General features: G+C 45.5%; 1 pseudogene; it reads left to right on the top strand.

The window, feature by feature from the left end:
- Positions 1 to 322: 322 nt before the first annotated feature.
- Positions 323 to 634, top strand: LOC102283143 (tumor suppressor candidate 2 pseudogene; annotated as a pseudogene).
- The last annotated feature ends 17194 nt before the right edge of the window (positions 635 to 17828 follow it).

Raw genomic sequence — 17828 nt, 5'->3', positions numbered from 1 at the left:
GCCATGCCCTCATCCAGGGGATCTTCCGAACCCAGGTCTTCCGCATTCCAGGTGAATTCTTTACCATCTAAGCCACCAGACAAACCTAATTTTTCCTTAGAGCTGCTCAGAGAGTGGTAAAAATACAAATTTTAGGATCCAATCCCAGAATGTATGATTTAGTAGAAATCGTAACAAGAAATTTCATTTTAAAAGCCCCTTGCAGGAGCCTTTGGAAGGCGGCGGCGGCGGCATCTGTGAGCCAGAGTCCAGTCAGGGCATGGCGGCGCCGACGGCCCTGTCAGAGCCAAATTACCGCGGGGCCCGCTATGGCAGCCCTGACATGAGCGCCAGCGGCTCCAAAGCTCGGGGCCTGTGGCCCTTGACCTCAGCCTCAGGGGCGGTGGCCCAGAGGCGGTGGTCGCTGCGCAAGCTCTGGTGCGACAGCCAGGCCGAGTCGTGCCCCACCTTCGCATTCATGCCCCGCGGCTCCATGTTCGATGACGAGGATGAAGATCTGCCTCACGAAGTCTCTGAGGAGACAGTCGTCACCAAGAACGGGCCAAGCTGAGGCGGGTGCATCAGAACCTGATTCCTCAGGGCACCGTGAAGCTGGGCCCACCTGGATTTCCCTGTGATTCTCTATGAGGTATGAGACTGGGGCGGGAGTGGCAGGCATAAACACCCCCTGCTGCAGCAAGACACCCCCAGGCTCAAGGTGTGGCCGCCTTTGAGGAACCGAGGCTGCGGCCACAGCCGTGAATAAACTCCACTGGCCTGGAACCTTCAGCTGTGAGCCAGGCAGTCCTACAGCGCTGGTTGGGTGTTGGTTTGTAAGTGGACTAGAGATGACTGGTTGAGAAGGCAATGGCACCCCACTCCAGTACTCTTGCCTGGAAAATCCCATGGACGGAGGAGCCTGGTGGGCTGCAGTCCATGGGGTCGCTAAGAGTCGGACACGACTGAGCGACTTCATTTTCACTTTCATGCATTGGAGAAGGAAATGGCAACCCACTCCAGTGTTCTTGCCTGGAGAATCCCAGGGACGGGGGAGCCTGGTGGGCTGCCGTCTATGGGGTCACACAGAGTCGGACACGACTGAAGCGACTTAGCAGCAGCAGCAGCAGAGATGGACGGGTAGCTGGCAAGGCCTGATGGCAGAGTTACCAGTCCAACTTCCCTAACAAGGAGCATGGCCGGGCACCTGCCGGTCAGAAATGCCTGCTTCCTGTGCCCTTGCCTGGCCTACATTCTTCCAAGCTTGCCCAGGGCCCAGCCCTGCTAGAGGCTACAGCACTTTACAAGCCGGGTCTGCCTTCTTCCCTCCCCAGGGCAACCGGAGCTCTACAAAAGTGGGAACGTCCTTTCCCTCCCTTCCTTTACCAGCCGTTTGCTACCTTGATTCCTCCTGTGTTGGACAGAGGCTGGGGCAGAACAAGCCTGATTCTTCCTCCCTACCTGCCCATTTGTTCCCAGGATGGACAATTTGCTGTCTGTTATTAGGAGTAGGGACTGGGGTGTGGGAGGTTTCTCCCTCTACCCAGGGCTGGCCTGATCCCTCCCCACTGTAACCAGTTGCTGCCCCTCCACCCCAAGTTGAGAGCACATACGATGGGGAGCAGGAAGGGCTCCGGATGCCTGTGCCCCATCCCACCTACTGTATCTAATCCCCCTTGCCCTTACACATCCACCACCCTGTGGTAAGGCACAGCACCCTAGGGCTGGTGCCAGTAGCTCTGAGGAACCCACCACCCCTTTCCCTACAGTATACCCATCCCTTCAGGATCAGTCAAGAGAAAAGTACTGGAGCCCTTGGGATGGGGGCAGAAAGGAGAGAAAACATTTAAAATGTGAAAGCTTGTATAGTCCAGTCCATGATGTTGTTGGGGTACAGTCTGATTTCTACATAGAAATTATTATTTTTTTTAAATTCCTTACTGTGCAAACTCTGTGCTTTAAGTATCTGAGAAATGGTTTGGGGAGGGTACTCCTCAATCTAGGAAGGCTGTTGTGTTATTTGTTCAATAAAATTATTTGTAGACCCTGAAAAAGAAGAGTCCCCTGAACAATGTTGATAATGGGCCAGATTTAATAAGCCCTGACCTGTACCACAACAACATCACTTCTATTCTTGTCCCCTTATCTCTTGGCTCTTCAGCTCGTATCCATCCACAGGCCCATGAATTTCCACAAAGATGTCTGTCTTCTTGGCACAGTGTCTGGTCAGTCTCTTCCTGTAACCGGCCTATTTGTCTTAAATAGAGCATATGCTTCCATCAGCCTATTTCAGTTCTGTATCTCTTCTTTCCCAAGCCTGGTGAATGAAACAAGTTCATATTTATTGCCCTATCTTCTAAGAATTTCTTTCAAATTATCCCCAATTTATTTTGTTACTCATGCTTTGCTGACAGCATAAAATAAGACTTCTCAGATTAGAACAATTTTTTTTCTGCCCCCTGCTCAGTTGCTTTCTAGTTAAAAAAACATCACCAGACACTTTATTCATTCTTACATATTTGCTGTATGTAATATCTTCTGATTTTCACAGCAATAAGTTTTATGGATTTATCTGGACATTTTATTTGTCGTCTGTACTTTATGTTTAAGGCATTCTTCCCCTTTCAGTTCTCTTTCCTTTCAAAAAACATTTTATTGTGAAAAGGCTAAAAAATACTTCAAAGTATAGGGACTAATATAATGAAGTTTAAGGTACCTCTCTTGGCTTCAGCTGTATGCCAGTTGAATCCTTCAGAAAGCATGCTAAGATGGAGTTAGGAGAGCATACATCTTATTGGGGAGTGACACCCACAGAAGGAAATGGGAGGAAGCAGGATGGAGCAAGGGGAGCCTTTAGAGGGTGATGCAAGGCAGGCAAAGTTCATCACAGTTCAACAAGGAGGCCCTGGATCGATTGTCTTTGGAGGAGCCTTATATTGGCAGAAATGGCTGGGCCCTTGGGTCACAGTCTTACTCGGTTATTGCTAGAGCCATCTTGAGAAGACTGTGACTTCTAGTACCCTTGAAGGAATTAACCACTAAAAGATGTCTGCTAGCCACACAGCTCTAAACTTGCTGCACTTTTCTATTCATAATTGCAATTGAGCAAGTTTGGCCCAAGAAGCACCCAAGTGGATCTCCTGGCTCCACCCGTGTTCCCTTCTGCCAGCCCAGTGGAGAGGTCTGGAGCAAAAATTACCCATTAAAGGAGTCCTGCATTGGGTTTAAATGGCTAAACCCTTGGACCACAGTTTTCCTTAGTCACTGGCTGTGACTACACTGAGAAGAATGCGGCCTTGACTCAAAAGCTGAAGTTGACCTGAAGGAGTTAACAAGGGAAGGCTGTCTCTAACCACTCTCTTTGCAGCTGGGCCAAGCAGCCTTTCTTAGAGGCAACCAGTAAATCTCCATGTCTACTCTAAAAAGATCATCATCAACATTTTCCAAGTCTTGAATTATTAAAACACTCCTGATTGGATCAGTGAGTTTCCGGGCAAATTCTTTCTTTCCTGTCCTCATGAAATGCATTCTATTCTCAGCCAGGATCCTATCGTGTTGCTATCTAAAACCGTGGCCCAGCAGTCTAGATCCTGCCCCAGTACCACCTGCAGAGTCCATTGCTCATGTTCTTGACTTCTGTCTCTCTTCCTAAATCCTAGGTGTTGATCTGAAGGATCAGTGAAAATAGCACCTGGGCTTCCAAATCCTTCAGTTTCTTGCTTCAAATTTTATAATCCTTAAAAAGTTATTTCTGATCACTTCAAATGGTATTATTTGTACCCCTAAGATGGTGATTGCAGCCATGAAATTAAAAGATGCTTGCTCCTTGGAAGGAAAGTAATGACCAACCTAGACAGCATATTAAAAAGCAGAGACATTACTTTGTCCAGTGGTCATGTATGGATGTGAGAGTTGGACTATAAAGAAAGCTGGGCACCGAAGAATTGATGCTTTTGAACTGTGGTGTTGGAGAAGACTCTTGAGAGTCCCTTGGACCGCAGGGAGATCCAACCAGCCCATCCTAAAGGAGATTAGTCTTGGGTGTTCATTGGAGGGACTGATGTTGAAGCTGAAACTCCAGTACTTTGGCCACCTGATGCGGAGAGTTGACTCACTTGAAAAGACCCTGATGCTGGGAATGATTGAGGGTGGGAGGAGAAGGGGAGAAGGGGACGACAGAGGATGAGATGGTTGGATGGCATCACCGACTCGAAGGACATGGGTTTGGGTGGACTCTGAGAGTTGGTGATGGACAGGGAGGCCTGGCATGGTGCAGTTCATGGGGTCACAAAGAGTTGGACACAACTGAGCTACTGAACTGAGTTGTAAAGATGGATGTGGTTTATAACTAATTAATCTGAAGGACCTCCTGTTACATCCCAAATACTTGATCCCGGAAAGTCAATCACAGTTATTCTAGAAGGACTTCCCTCCACTCCTCAACCAAGAGTCCCAATGCCATGGCATGCCCCTCTTGTCTGAAGTTCTTAGGGAGTTCCCTTACACTAAGGATTGATCACACTCCTCATCATTGTACTTTTTTTCTCCAGAAGTTTGGGCTTCACCTTTCCTGGGCCATTCTCAAATCACCTGCAAAGCTCTGAGAGTGAAGAATTTCTTTCCCTTGGCTTTTCCTATGTCACATTTTCTTAATCTCTTTCTCCTGATTCCAGTTTTAACTCCCCAACCCCCTCCCCACCCAACACATTCTGAACTTCCTTGTTTTCTTTTTGCATTATCCTTTGCGTTTTCTTCAAGATTATCCCAAACATGTAACATCCATAGAGACAGTCCTCATGCCCTTCACTGGCTGTCAGTTCTGAACAGTGGTCTGCATTTACAGCGAATGCTTCCCCTTGCAAGCATCTCCCACCAGCGCAGTGCAGGTCACAAGTCTAGTTCCTGTGGCTTCTACCCTTCCCAGTTAGGGTTGAGAGTCCAACAGGAAGAATATCCATCCCAGACTCTGGAACACCATGCTCTCAGGACTACTTTTTTAGTCACCCCATCGTCCGATAACTCCCACAGGTCCCCTGGTCAGAAGACCACCTGGTGATTTTGCCCCGTCAAATTACCACCAGTTGCAAATGTTTGTTTAATGCTTATTGAATTGTCAATAAGTAACACTATTCCACCACAGCCACCAGATTGCAAAACGCTGAGGAACCAGAGAGAAAAACTCTAAGGATTTAGTGATTTATTCACCTTCTCCCACTTGCCAGCCTCTGCTGCAGTGTCAGATTTAATTTGTCTCCCCAGGCTTAGGCCAGCAAGAACAATTCTTCTAAATTGACTATCTCCACATGCAAAATGGGATCAACATTTTTGTCCGAGTTGAACAATCAATTCTTACAAAAAGTAAAACAATCAGTTTGAGTCTTTTTCTTCCTACTTAATTGTTGAGCTGAATTGACTGATCAAATAGCGACAGCGTCTAAGGTAATGAAAAATACCTTTGGCAGCTAGGAATGCAGGAAGCGCTTCTCTTAATACAGGAGTCCTGACAGATTCTTTATTATTCTCCCTAGTCTATAGGATACTTGAATACTTCCAGTGATGGGGAGAGCTCTACCTCACTGACACTCTACCAAGTCCATTTATTAGTCATTCCGTCATATCAAGTTACCCTGGAGTTGGTATGGAGACATTTAATGGACACACAACTTAATTTCACCCGAGAGCCCATGGAAATGAATGAGGACCTATTGTGTATCAGTTATTTGCTGGGCATCATGCTAAACAATGAATGACATTTGAGTTATAAAAAGTCTATTACGAAAACAAAGGTTTCTCCTTTTCAACTATTTGACTGGCAAAGATAAAGAAGAATGGTTAACACCTAGAGTGATGCGAGGAAAATGGGTGTTCTCAGGCTCAACTCCCGGGGTGGGAGGGTACCGCAGCCTTGCTGGAGGGCTGGGTACCATCTTGCATCATGGAGATGCAGACATAGGTAACAGATTTGTGGGTTCAGGGCGATTGGTAGGAAGGAGACAGTGGGGCTAATGGAGACAGTAGTATGGACATGTATACCCTAACATATGTAAAATGGATAGCAACGGGAATTCTCTGTATGTCTCAGGGAACTCAAACTGGGACTCGTGACAACCTGGAGGGGTGGGATGGGGTGGGAGTTGGGAGGGAGGTTCAAGAGGGAGGGGACATATATATATACCTATGGCTGATTCATGTTGATGTATGGAAGAAATCAACACAATATTGTAATTATCCTTCAATTTAAAATAAATAAAGAAAAAAAATGCACATAAATTTGGCCCAGGAATCCCATTTCTAAAAATAAATCGTAAAGATACAAGTGGACAAAGATACATGTCAAATGATATTTATTGCTGTCTCATTTTTGATAGTGAAAATAGAAAGCCTCTAAATGGATTTGCTTGGTAGAAAGATATGCAGTCTTTGAAAACAAAACATCAAGATAGCTACACTTGCCTGGACATATGTCCACAATATATGTGATTTTGAAAGGTTAACACATTATGCAGTATACAATCACATATTTATAAAAAGGAGAAAAAACTATTAGCAAAAATATCTCAAAGAGTATGCATATGAAAGTTAATAGTGGTTATTTCCAGATGATGGGATCTTGGAAGAATTTTGCTTTTTTCTTTGCATTTTTCTTTATCACCTTAATTATTTTACAATAAGAATCCACCTTACTTTTATTGTCAGAAACAAAAGGAAAACCTTATTCACGTCTCTGAAACATCATTGGGTTTGTCCAGTTTGGTCTCTTTATTTTATAGATGAGGAAATTGGTGGTTCAGAGAGGTGATCACAAGGTTTTTGTAAAATTTCCGTAAGACATTCTAATTACTCTTCAAATGTTTGCATAGTATTATAAAGGGACACTTTGAAAGGGGCCCTGGATTATGCTCATTAGCACTCATTCAACCACAGGCTATACTCAGCTTTGGCTTCTGTGCTTGGTATGGGGACTCTTGGTATGGAGATACTTGGTATGGAGAAGGTTTGACGGAGTGTTGTCTTCCCATTTGTAGCTTTGCCTCAGTGCAGTAACTAATAGAAGAGTGATGTTTTCCTTGACAATGGTTTCTGTTCTTCCGCCCTTTTGGAACTCAGTCCCTGCTCCTGGGTTGCTCTTCATCTCTTGGTTGATTCTGTATCTGCCAGACTATGTGTCCTAAAAGAGGACCAGGCCTCGCTTTTCTGTCTCAGTCTTCATCAATATGTCAATGCTCGTGCACGGCAACAGCAATAGACAGAACACTAGCCTGTGTAATTTTTGTTGTTCAGTTGTTCAATCACTAAGTCGTGTCCAACTCTTTGCAACCCCTGGGACTACAGTACCCCAGGCTTCCCTGTCCTTCAATATATCCTGGAGTTTGCTTAAATTCACATCCACTGAATCGGTGATGCTATCTAACCGTCTCACCCTCTGCCAACTTCTTCTCCTTTTGCCCTCAATCTTTCCCAGCATCAGGGCCTGTGTAATAGATAAACCTCAAGTGAAAATCCCAAGTTGTAATGTAAAATAGAAGTGAGCATGGTGTGCCTGTGCAGTGTGGTCCATTGGGAGGCTGGCTTCTGGGAGCTGATGTGACTATTCAGACTCCGGTAACTGTTCTGATTCTGATGCTAGAAAATTGTGCTGCGTTGTGAGGAGGAAGGTGCACTGGGGCAATTCTTAGCCTTCTGTAAACCTTGGTTTAGAGATATAAGCAATTCTTCTTCTTCTTTTTTTCTTTTTACTTTTATGACACCAGTGAGTTATTTATTGGGGCAATCTTTTCATTCTCCTGCCCTTTAAAAAGAAAAAACCTGCCTCCATAAAGCATTTACAACAGAATCAACTGTTCTAGAAGAGCTAGTATAGGCCGTGGGTTCCAACTGATGACATACCTTCTTCTGCCTGGACTTGGCCTTGAGAAGCTTCAGGCTCAAGAGACTTCAGGATGGTACTTGGCAAAACCTCTGTGAAGGCTAGTGTTGTGAGAAGCCAACTAGTTGTTGAGCTTGCAGAGTGGTGCCAGGGGCATAGGCTTGACAATCTGGATTGAGTGAGAATCCGAATATCAGGTCTAGCCCCCTGGAGGAGTGAGAGAAACCCAGGTGGAATGTTGCTATCTGTGTTCTGGAGGGTGCCTGTGAGGGTATCTGTTATCTGTGAATTGGGTCTATCTATGTGTAATATCCAGAGTTTGAAAAAAAAAAAAATATCTGAGACGTCCTCTGAGTTTGTCTAGACCCTTGAAGACCAAAGTCCATTCCTTCTCCTGCTCTCAAGAACAGCGGAGCATGGGTAGAGGAGGGCCTCAGCTGCTGTTGTGCCTTCCTAGCTCCTAGTTTTCCCATGCCTGGGGCTTTGGAAACGCACGCCATTGTTTTCACAAATATCCCCACAGATTATCTTTAACCAGTAGAGATGGAGATGCAGTGAGGCTAGGAGCTGAACAGGATGGAGGAGGGGAGAAGGGAATTAAAGATCTTGACCCCTTCTCTCTGCAAGTCCCAGCATTACCAGAGCCCTGGGTCCTGAGAAAGACGATATCCAAAAATATCCCCTTCCCACAACTGGTTGCTAACACTTGGCATCCCACTTCCCTTCCTTCCTTCCTGCATTACACAGCTGGGGATATGATAGAAAGACGCCTGATCCCAGCCCCCATGAAACATATACAGGCTAGTGAAGAGGCAGATATTAACTGCAGGATTGTAGCAATAAACACATAATTAAAAAATTCTGCAAGTGCTCGGTGGAGAGATACATAGCGCCTTGGGTTATAAAATAAGGGTGTTGGCCTCCCCGTGGAGATCCAGGGGAAGGACTGATCATTAGTGCTTGCTCCCTTTAGTTCAAGGAACTGACTCCAGTTAAAATTGACAAGACCTGGCTCAGGTGACACTCAGGAGTGAGGGAGACAGGTCTGTGATTTGTTGGGTGCTGTATTAGAAAGACCTACTTCTTTCCTCCTATGAGTCTTTCTCCTGTGTCTCCTTTACAATTCACGCAAAACACTCACACTTCTGATCCCCAAATGCATAGAAATCTTCCCCTCATACAGAGCAGTTTTCTGCAACACCAGCTCGGTGTCCTACAATTTTCTTGTCAGTCACTCAGTCGTGTCCAACTCTTTGCGACTCCATGGACTGCAGCACACCAGGCTTTCCTGTCCATCACCAACTCATCACTTGAGAAGAGTTTGCTCAAACTCCTGTCCATTGAGTCAGTGATGCCATCCAACCATCTCATCCTCTGCCATCCCCTTCTTCTACTGCTTTCAGTCTTTCCCAGCATCAGGGTCTTTTCTAATGAGTCGGCTCTTCGCATCCTACTGTTTAACTCGGTTCTAACCCTCTCTGCCTGGAAGTAGTGCCAGATCCCTCGGCCTAGGGCTCAGTCCCACAGCTCTGCTCCCATCCCTCTTCAGATGCCAGTCACAAGGCCAGGCTTCCCCCGTGCTTTAGACCAACTGGCTGTGAAGCTGAGGTTCCCGCATACCCCTTTGGGTTTGGTTAATTTGCTAGAGTAGCTCATAGAACTCGGAATTGCCCACTTACATCTACAGTTTATCAAAGGATATGATAAAGGACATAGGTGAATATCCATAAGAGATACTCAGGGGGAGGGTAAGACGTGGGAGGGTCCTGAGTGCAGGAGCTTCTATCCCCGTGAAGCTGGGGTGTGTCCCCCTCCCGCTGTGGGTGTGTTTGCCTACCTGTAAGCTCTCTGAACCTCATACGATTGGAATTGTATGGAGGCTTCCTCATGTAGGCTTGATTGGTTATTAACTCCATTTATAGCCCTTCTTTCCTCTCTGGACAAAGCACAGTGGGAGGGTGGAGGTGAAAATTCCCTAATCTCTAGTTTTGGTGACTAACTCCATCCAGGATCCTCCCAGCTTTGTCTCAGAACAAAAGACGTCTCAGTGCTCTTATCACTGAGGAAATGACAAGGGTTTTAGAAGCTTTGTGCCAGGAGCTGAGGGCAGAGACCAATTTATATTTGCTATAATCCCAGAGTCGACTCATTGGAAAAGACCCTGATGCTGGGAAAGATTGAAGGCAAAAAGAGAAGGGGATGGCAGAGGATGAGATGGCTGGATAGCATCACTGACTTGGATGGACATGAATTTGAGCAAACTCAGAGAGATAGTGGAGGACAGAGAAGCCTGGCGTGCTGCAGTCCAGGGGGTCACAAAGACTCAGACACAACTTGGCAACTGAACAACAGTAATCTCACTCTGTGCCAAGCACTTCACACACCTGGTCCCCAGAGTCTCAGAAAGCCCTGTGAGTTTGGGCGCATTATCCCTGGTTGACAAATGAAGACTCAAGTTCAGAAAGGAGAAGTGACTTACCCACGGCCGAGTGCCTTCTGGGGAGCAGAGATCAGGTTTGAGCCCAGCGTGTTAGAGCGGGTGGGGTTCCTTCACTGTGTAGTAAATGAGAGGGCTCAGGGGAGCCACTTTTCCTTTGGAGCTCCAGGGAGGAACTGGAAGCCTGAGGGTGGGAGAAGACAGAGTTCCCACAAAAAGGAGGGGAAGAGGAAGGATGCAGAATCAGGACTCTGGTCAGTTTAAAGTCAGCTATGGTGGACTGTTGGGTTTCCCGGGTGGCACTTAGAATCCTGCCGGAGACATAAGAGACGTGGGTTTGGTCCCTGAGTAGGGAAGATCCCCTGGAGGAGGGCTTGGCAACCCACTTCAGTGTTCTTGCCTGGAGAATCCCATGGACAGAGGAGCCTGGTGGGCTCCAGCCTGTAGGGTTGCGAAGAGTTGGACAGGACTGAGGCGACTTGGCATGCACACGTGCATGGTGCGTTGTAGGGGTTCCCAGGTGGCGCTAACGTAAAGAACCCATCTGCCAGTGCAGGAGACACAACAGACATGGGTTTGATCCCTGGGTCAGGGAGATCCTCTGGAGGAAGCTATGGCAACCCACTCCAGTACTCCTGCCTGGAGAATCCCATGGACAGGGGAGCCTGGTAGGCTACAGTCCATGGGGTCGCAAAGAGTAGGACACGACTGAAGCAACTGAGCATGGAGCATGGCACAGACAAGGGAGAGCATGCTGACCGTTACCTGGTCCAGGTGGAGAACCGCCCTCCCAGCTGTTTACACAGCCTGTGCGGGGTCCTGAGAGGGGAGTCACCGCGTGAAGGTGCCTGGGACACTGAAAGGCAGGTGAGGGAGCGCGTCGGTTGTAAGCAGAGCTCAGATGTCCAGCAATCTTAGGTTGGCTGTTGTCTCTCTTATGGGCAAGCGTCTCCTTTGAAAGTGACGCCTGTGGGGCTGGAGGAGAGAGTTCTTGTAGACTCGTGCCACCCCGCCCTCTGAGCCCCACTTAAAGTCAGAGGGGGCAGCAAGAGGGCAGCTGGGGGGAGTGTGATGCGGGCGTAAATGAATGCCGACCTTGTTGGGATAACCGGCGTGCTTCAGCCTCCGCAGCTGTGGAGTCCCTGGGGAGTTGTCTGGCTACATGTGATTTTACATATCTGACAGCTAAATCAGAGATCCAAATGCCAAATCCGGCACTCGGGAACATTATGTGGATTTGTGACACTCCCGAGGGGACTTCGGATCCATAAAGCAATGAATGGATTACAATGAGGCATAAATACAGCATTTTCATCTGTGACATACAATCCTGCTCTATTATTTCTCACATTGTTACATGAAAGAAATCTATACCCCACTCTTTCAGGTCTGTGTCCAGAAATTAAAAGAAAAACAAAAAGAACTTTAAGATAGGGGGAAAAAAAAAAAAAAAACACCTCTCAATGCATCAGGAATAAACTAGGAACAAAGTGTGATGAGTGTGACAATTTCAATTTGCAATGGAAGGTCAACTCCAGGATCCCGCATGTCGTCAGCAAGCAGCTGTCTCACTCAGACCGCTGTGTGACTTTGAATAAATCATGTCACCTCTCTGGGTCTCCATCTCTTCTTCTGTCTCACGGACTCCTAAGTTACAGACCTGCCCTTTCATGGAGTGGGCACGATGGATCCACTCTGTGCTTCAGGAAGACCACGTTAGAGCTTTCTAAATTTCTTAGTGTGTTTATGTTTTTACAGTGCATGTTATATACCAGCATCAGTTCAGTTCAGTTCAGTCGCTCAGTCGTGTCTGGCTCTTTGCGACCCCATGAATCGCAGCACGCCAGGCCTCCCTGTCCATCACCAACTCCCGGACTTCACTCAGACTCACATCCATCGAGTCACTGATGCCATCCAGCCATCTCATCCTCTGTCGTCCCCTTCTCCTCCTGCCCCCAATCCCTCCCAGCATCAGAGTCTTTTCCAATGAGTCAACTCTTCGCATGAGGTGGCCAAAGTACTGGGGTTTCAGTTTCAGCATCATTCCCTCCAAAGAAATCCCAGGGGTGATCTCCTTCAGAATGGACTGGTTGGATCTCCTTGCAGTCCAAGGGACTCTCAAATATCACAGTTCAAAAGCATCAATTCTTCGGTGCTCAGCCTTCTTCACAGTCCAACTCTCGCATCCATACATGACCACTGGAAAAACCATAGCCTTGACTAGACGGACCTTTGTTGGCAAAGTAATGTCTCTGCTTTTGAATATGCTATCTAGGTTGGTCATAACTTTCCTTCCAAGGAGTAAGCGTATTTTAATTTCATGGCTGCAATCACTGGTACATGTCTAACGGGACAGGGGATAGGGAGGCCTGGCGTGCTGCCGTCCATGGGGCTGCAAAGTGTCGTACACGACTGAGTGACTGAACATCATCAAGCACATGTCTACCATTTATAAGTGAACACACATGCATGTTACTAAAAAAGCATGCTGAAAAATGCTTTAACTGAACAGAAAGTTTGGAGGTCACAGATATAACCCCACCCAGTCATTCCCCTGGTGATGGGAAGGGCTTTTTGCATCTAATAGTCCACGATTATATGTATTTGAGGCACCTTCTCAGTTGTCTTCCTTAAACTCCCACACTAGGACTGAGTGCATCGGCTGTCCAAGGAGAGATTTTTGTGCCCGTGTGTATCAGTCACATGTATGTGGGCTCAGAAACCACAAGATGCAATTGATGGACCCCTTAGAATGGCGCCTTCCACAGTCAAGTGCAGAGCTGCTCTATCTTTGCAAATACTTTTAAATCCCTCATATTTGCTTCACACTCTAAAGCACACAAAGCCGTTAAAAAGTAATTTTAGATGTATATACTGAGAGAGACAGAACAGGTATTATTGTCCTCTTTTCCACGTGAGGAAAGAGATTCGGAAAGGCCGAATGACTTCCCCAGGGCCACCCAGCTAGTATGTGACAGGGCCACCATCAAGCCCCCGCATCCTCTCAATAAGCACTCTGGGGCTCTTTGCACTTATAACTAAGTGCAAATGTGCTCCTTGGATCCCAGGGAGAATGAAGTGACAGTGTGTGAGCCGGCCAGTGTAAATGCAACCCCCAGCTATTTAAGGAAAAAAACACAAACCTGACACAGAGCTTGGGGCGCACTGTTGGCAGATCAATAGCATCATTCTTGTGTACACAAGACCTCACATTATTCAGGGAGGCCTGGCAGAGAGAGGAAAGCTGGCCCCCTCGTGCCACCAGCTGTCACGGCCTGCTCCGCTGCAGCTCCTGACAAGTGCTGTTGTGACAGTCTTTCTACAGACACAGTCACAGGGAGCAGCTTGATCGGGACAGGAGCAAAAAGCCTTGTTTACAGAGGTGCGCGGGAACAAAGAACACGTATATTCTTGAGAGCATGTAATTTTAAGCAGGCCTTCGCTCCCGCCAGCTGTGTTAGCTCTAGAGGATGCCAGGTACGGCCCCTACCCCTGAACTGGCCGCCTGCCCCTACCCCGGGAGATGGGACCCGACACCCCGGCGAGAAGCCTTCCCCTCTGAGCTCTTCTTCCTTCAGTCATGGGATAATGGCCAGCAGAAGCATTTTTATCCTTTTTAACCTCCAGTGACATCACTGTGGTAAGACCTGCAGCACTGTTTTGGTAACCAGGATGGTGCTGACGAGGTTGTAACAGAATTTAGATGGCTATTTGTCTGCGTGCTCTAAGACTGCAGATTCCTTAAAGGCAGAGATTCTGTCTTGTTTGTTTTCCTTCTTTCTTTTTGAAGTGTTTATTGTGGTAAAATACACATAACATGAAAGCAGCATCCTAACCGTTTCTAAGTGTACACTTCAGAGGATTAAGCCCTTTCCCCGTGTTGTGCCACCATCATCGTCCATCCCTGGAACTCCATCCCAATCCGAATAGAATGCTAGAGTTCTAATTTATATTCATTCACAGCTTTGACATAGCTCCATTTATTCTGGCATCTAGTATTACTGCTAAAAGGCTAGAAAGCTTATTATCTTACTGGTCTTCAAAAAAAATTGAATGAGGCTTGAAACTTCTAATTCAGTTCTGGGACTATGAAGAAATACTTTGTTGGTTATTTTCATGTTCCCAGACCTTCCACCACAGAGCCTCATCCATCTAAAATATGCAATATTTGAACTGAATGAGTCGTGATCCACATGTTGACTGTCCCTCTGGGAAACCTCTCTTTCTGCCATGTATTAGCCTTATAGCAGAACTCAGAACCTCCTAAAATTCACCATAAAGGATTACTTTAATTAATACTTGCCATGATGTGTATCACTCATAAAGGATTACTATCAGAATATGTAAAGAAGGTCTACAAAATGATAGACAATTTCATTGAGAAATGGATGGATGGATTAACATTTGAAAAGAAAGTTCACAAAGGAGGAAACCCAAATGATCCATGAAAATAAAAAAGAAAGCTTTTCCTTACAAGTAATCATGGAAGTGATTACTTGCATGCAAGTAATCATGCAAGTTCAAAACACTGAGATACTGTTTCACTCCTTTAGGAGTAACAAGCATATAAAAAACCCAACTGTACCATTGGCTGGCAACGCTATGGAGCAGTGCATCTCTTCCTTTGTTGGTGTGAGTGTAAACTGGTAGAACCACTTCGAAGAGCAATTTGGCACCATCAGATAAAACTGAAATTGTTCAAACTGAGCAGCAGTTCCTCTCCTAAGACATCTCAACCACTTGCAGAGAATTAAACTTATGTTCTCAGGCATTGGCGTATGAAAGAAATTAACTTCTCATTTATGAATCTAGAATGGTGCTAGTTGCACACTAGCCATGGGAACTTAAGAATTACTCTGATTACCGCTTCTGTCTTGCAGTTCAGAGGAGGAACCCTGATTGAGAAGGGCTGTCCACTTGGCAGGTACGCAAGAAGACATATAAACAGACATTGTTTATAAAAGAAAAAAATCTCAAACAACCTAAATATCCATCAGGAAGAGAAAAAGCATGAAACCTGGTATGTTCTTGCAATGGAATATTGTAGTACAACAGTGGGGAAAACAATCTAGAGCCACATATATTAATTAACAAAGGCAAATATAAACAAATTCATTTTGAATGAACACTCAAATTGCAGTAAAATTCACAGAGTATATTTCTATTTCTATGAAGTTTTAAAATACTCAACAAACCATTATCTATTGCTCATATAGACTTACATAGTTAAAGTATAAAAAATGCATGAGGATGATAAACTCCAGAGTCAGAAGAGTGGCTATCCTTTATTCTTTATAACATGATTACTATGCCAAAATATATAATTATATATATTACATATTATATTTTATATCATAGACTACACATAAATATATGGGCTTCCCTGGGGTTTCCCTAGTGTCTCAGACAGTAAAGAATCTACCTGCAACTGGAGACCTGCGTTTGATCCCTGGGTCCAGAAGATCCCCTGGAGAAGTGAATGACTACCCACTTCAGTATTCTTGCCTGGAGAATCCCCATGGACAGAGGAGCCTGGCGGGCTACAGTCCATGGGGGTCACAAAGAGTTGGACATGACTGAGCAACTAACACACAAAAGTATATGATATAGAATTACTATATATCATTAATACATCATATTATTTTTCGTATTATTCCCTATAATTTCTATATGTCAAAATAGATGATTTCAAGAATGTACTTTGTTGAAAAACAAGTAAAATATCATATTTACTACCTCCTAGTAACCTCCTCCCTCAATCGATCTGCACTGAATTGTGATAAATGACCCTCCTTTTGGAAGACAGAGGAAGTTATTTTTGAAATTAGTTTAGACAGAATCTGATCATTTCACTGCCCCATTCAGAAGCTGAGGCTGGTTTTGGAGTGCTGCTGGGCAAAAGTCTACATTCCACAGTGTGACATTCAAACCTCTCTGCAAGTTGGCTCTAGACCACTTTAGAGGCAGTGCTTCAGTCTCTGTCTTCAAGCACTCTACATTCCACTCAGATTGGAGGGGTTGCCATTTTCCATTTCATACTTTTGCTTGATCACATTTTCTCTTCCTGAGAACTCCTTCCCTCATTCTTGCAATTTGACGTTATATACCAAAGCCTTAATAGCATGCCTACTCTCTGACACAGCCCATCTCCTACAAGAAAAAAACAACTCAGGATGCACATAAAAATTTAGCTTGAGCTTGTTTATTGCAGTATTGTCTCTAATGTCAAAAAGTTAAAAGTAAGCTAATGTCCAAAGAGGGCTTCCTAGGTGGCGCTAGTGGTAAAGAGCCCACCTGCCAATGCAGGAGATGTAAGAGATGCGGGTTCAATCCCTGGGTCAGGAAGATGCCCTGGAGGAGGGCATGGCAACCCATTCCAGTATTCTTGCCTGGAGAATCCCATGGACACTGGAGCTTGGTGGGTTATAGTCCATAGGGTCACAAAGAATCGGACACGACTGAAGTGACTGAGCACACACAATGTCCAAAGAAGGTTTAAATATATCCATTTCACACGGGATACCACACGAAGAAGCACAGACTCTGGAGCCTAAAGTCGGACGGCCCGGGTCAAGTCCAAGTTCTGGACCATTCTGGCACATTTCCAGCTTTCCCATCTTAGCCTCTCTCTGCCTACATATTCTATTCTGTAAAAATGGAAATGAGCTAGTACTTCCTTCACTGAGTTACCTGGTGCTCAGACCTAGCATGGTACTTACAGCGGTGAAGGACTAATGACCTGTGTAATGTAAGAATCAGTACTATTCTAGCTCATTCCTTCTAAATTTTAGGTTCTGAAGTAGTGAATAAAATTTAGATTATTTTATTTAAAGTTCACTTCCCCCAATAAAGCAGTGAGGTCACTCAGGATCTAGCTGATTTCTTGTGGTTTAATCTCTCAGTCATGTCCGACTTTTTGTGACCTCATGGACTGCAACATGCCAGGCTTCCCTGTCCTTCACTATCTCCTGGAGTTTGCTGAAACTCATGTCCATTGAGTTGGTGGTGCCATCCAACCATTTCATCCTCTGTCGTCCCCTTCTCCTCCTGTCCTCAATCTTTCCCAGCCTCAGGGTCTTTTCCAATGAGTAGGCTCTTGGCCAAAGTACTGGAGCTTCAGCTTCAGCTTCAGCATCAGCCCTTCCAATGAACATTCAGTGTTGATTAGAAAGCAAGTCTTACAAGTATAGTAAGAGGGAACTAGGTCATGATGGGAAATCAAGCTGCTCTAGAATGAATGTGCCTAATGGACTAAAAAAAGTTCATGTGTTCTGGCTCTTATACTCACTGACTAGGTAACCTTAGGCCATTGGCCCTAACCTCCAGCCAGGGCTTCCTCTTTTGTCAAAGAAGAACAATAATGCCCACCCTTATAAGCCTGCTATAAATTTAGAAATACCAATGATTTATAGTTTGTATTACTCTTTGCCAGGCACTAGTGTAAACTCTTCACATTATCTCATTTAATCCTCAAAGCCAACCCCATGAGGTACTATTGCAAGTTGAATTGTGTCTCCCAAACAGATATGTTGAACTTCTACCCTCAGA

The sequence above is a fragment of the Bos mutus genome, chromosome 23 (genome assembly GCF_027580195.1).
Source record: "Bos mutus isolate GX-2022 chromosome 23, NWIPB_WYAK_1.1, whole genome shotgun sequence".
NCBI classification, from domain to species: Eukaryota; Metazoa; Chordata; class Mammalia; order Artiodactyla; family Bovidae; genus Bos; species Bos mutus.
This window is presented reverse-complemented; position numbering and strand designations above follow the sequence as displayed.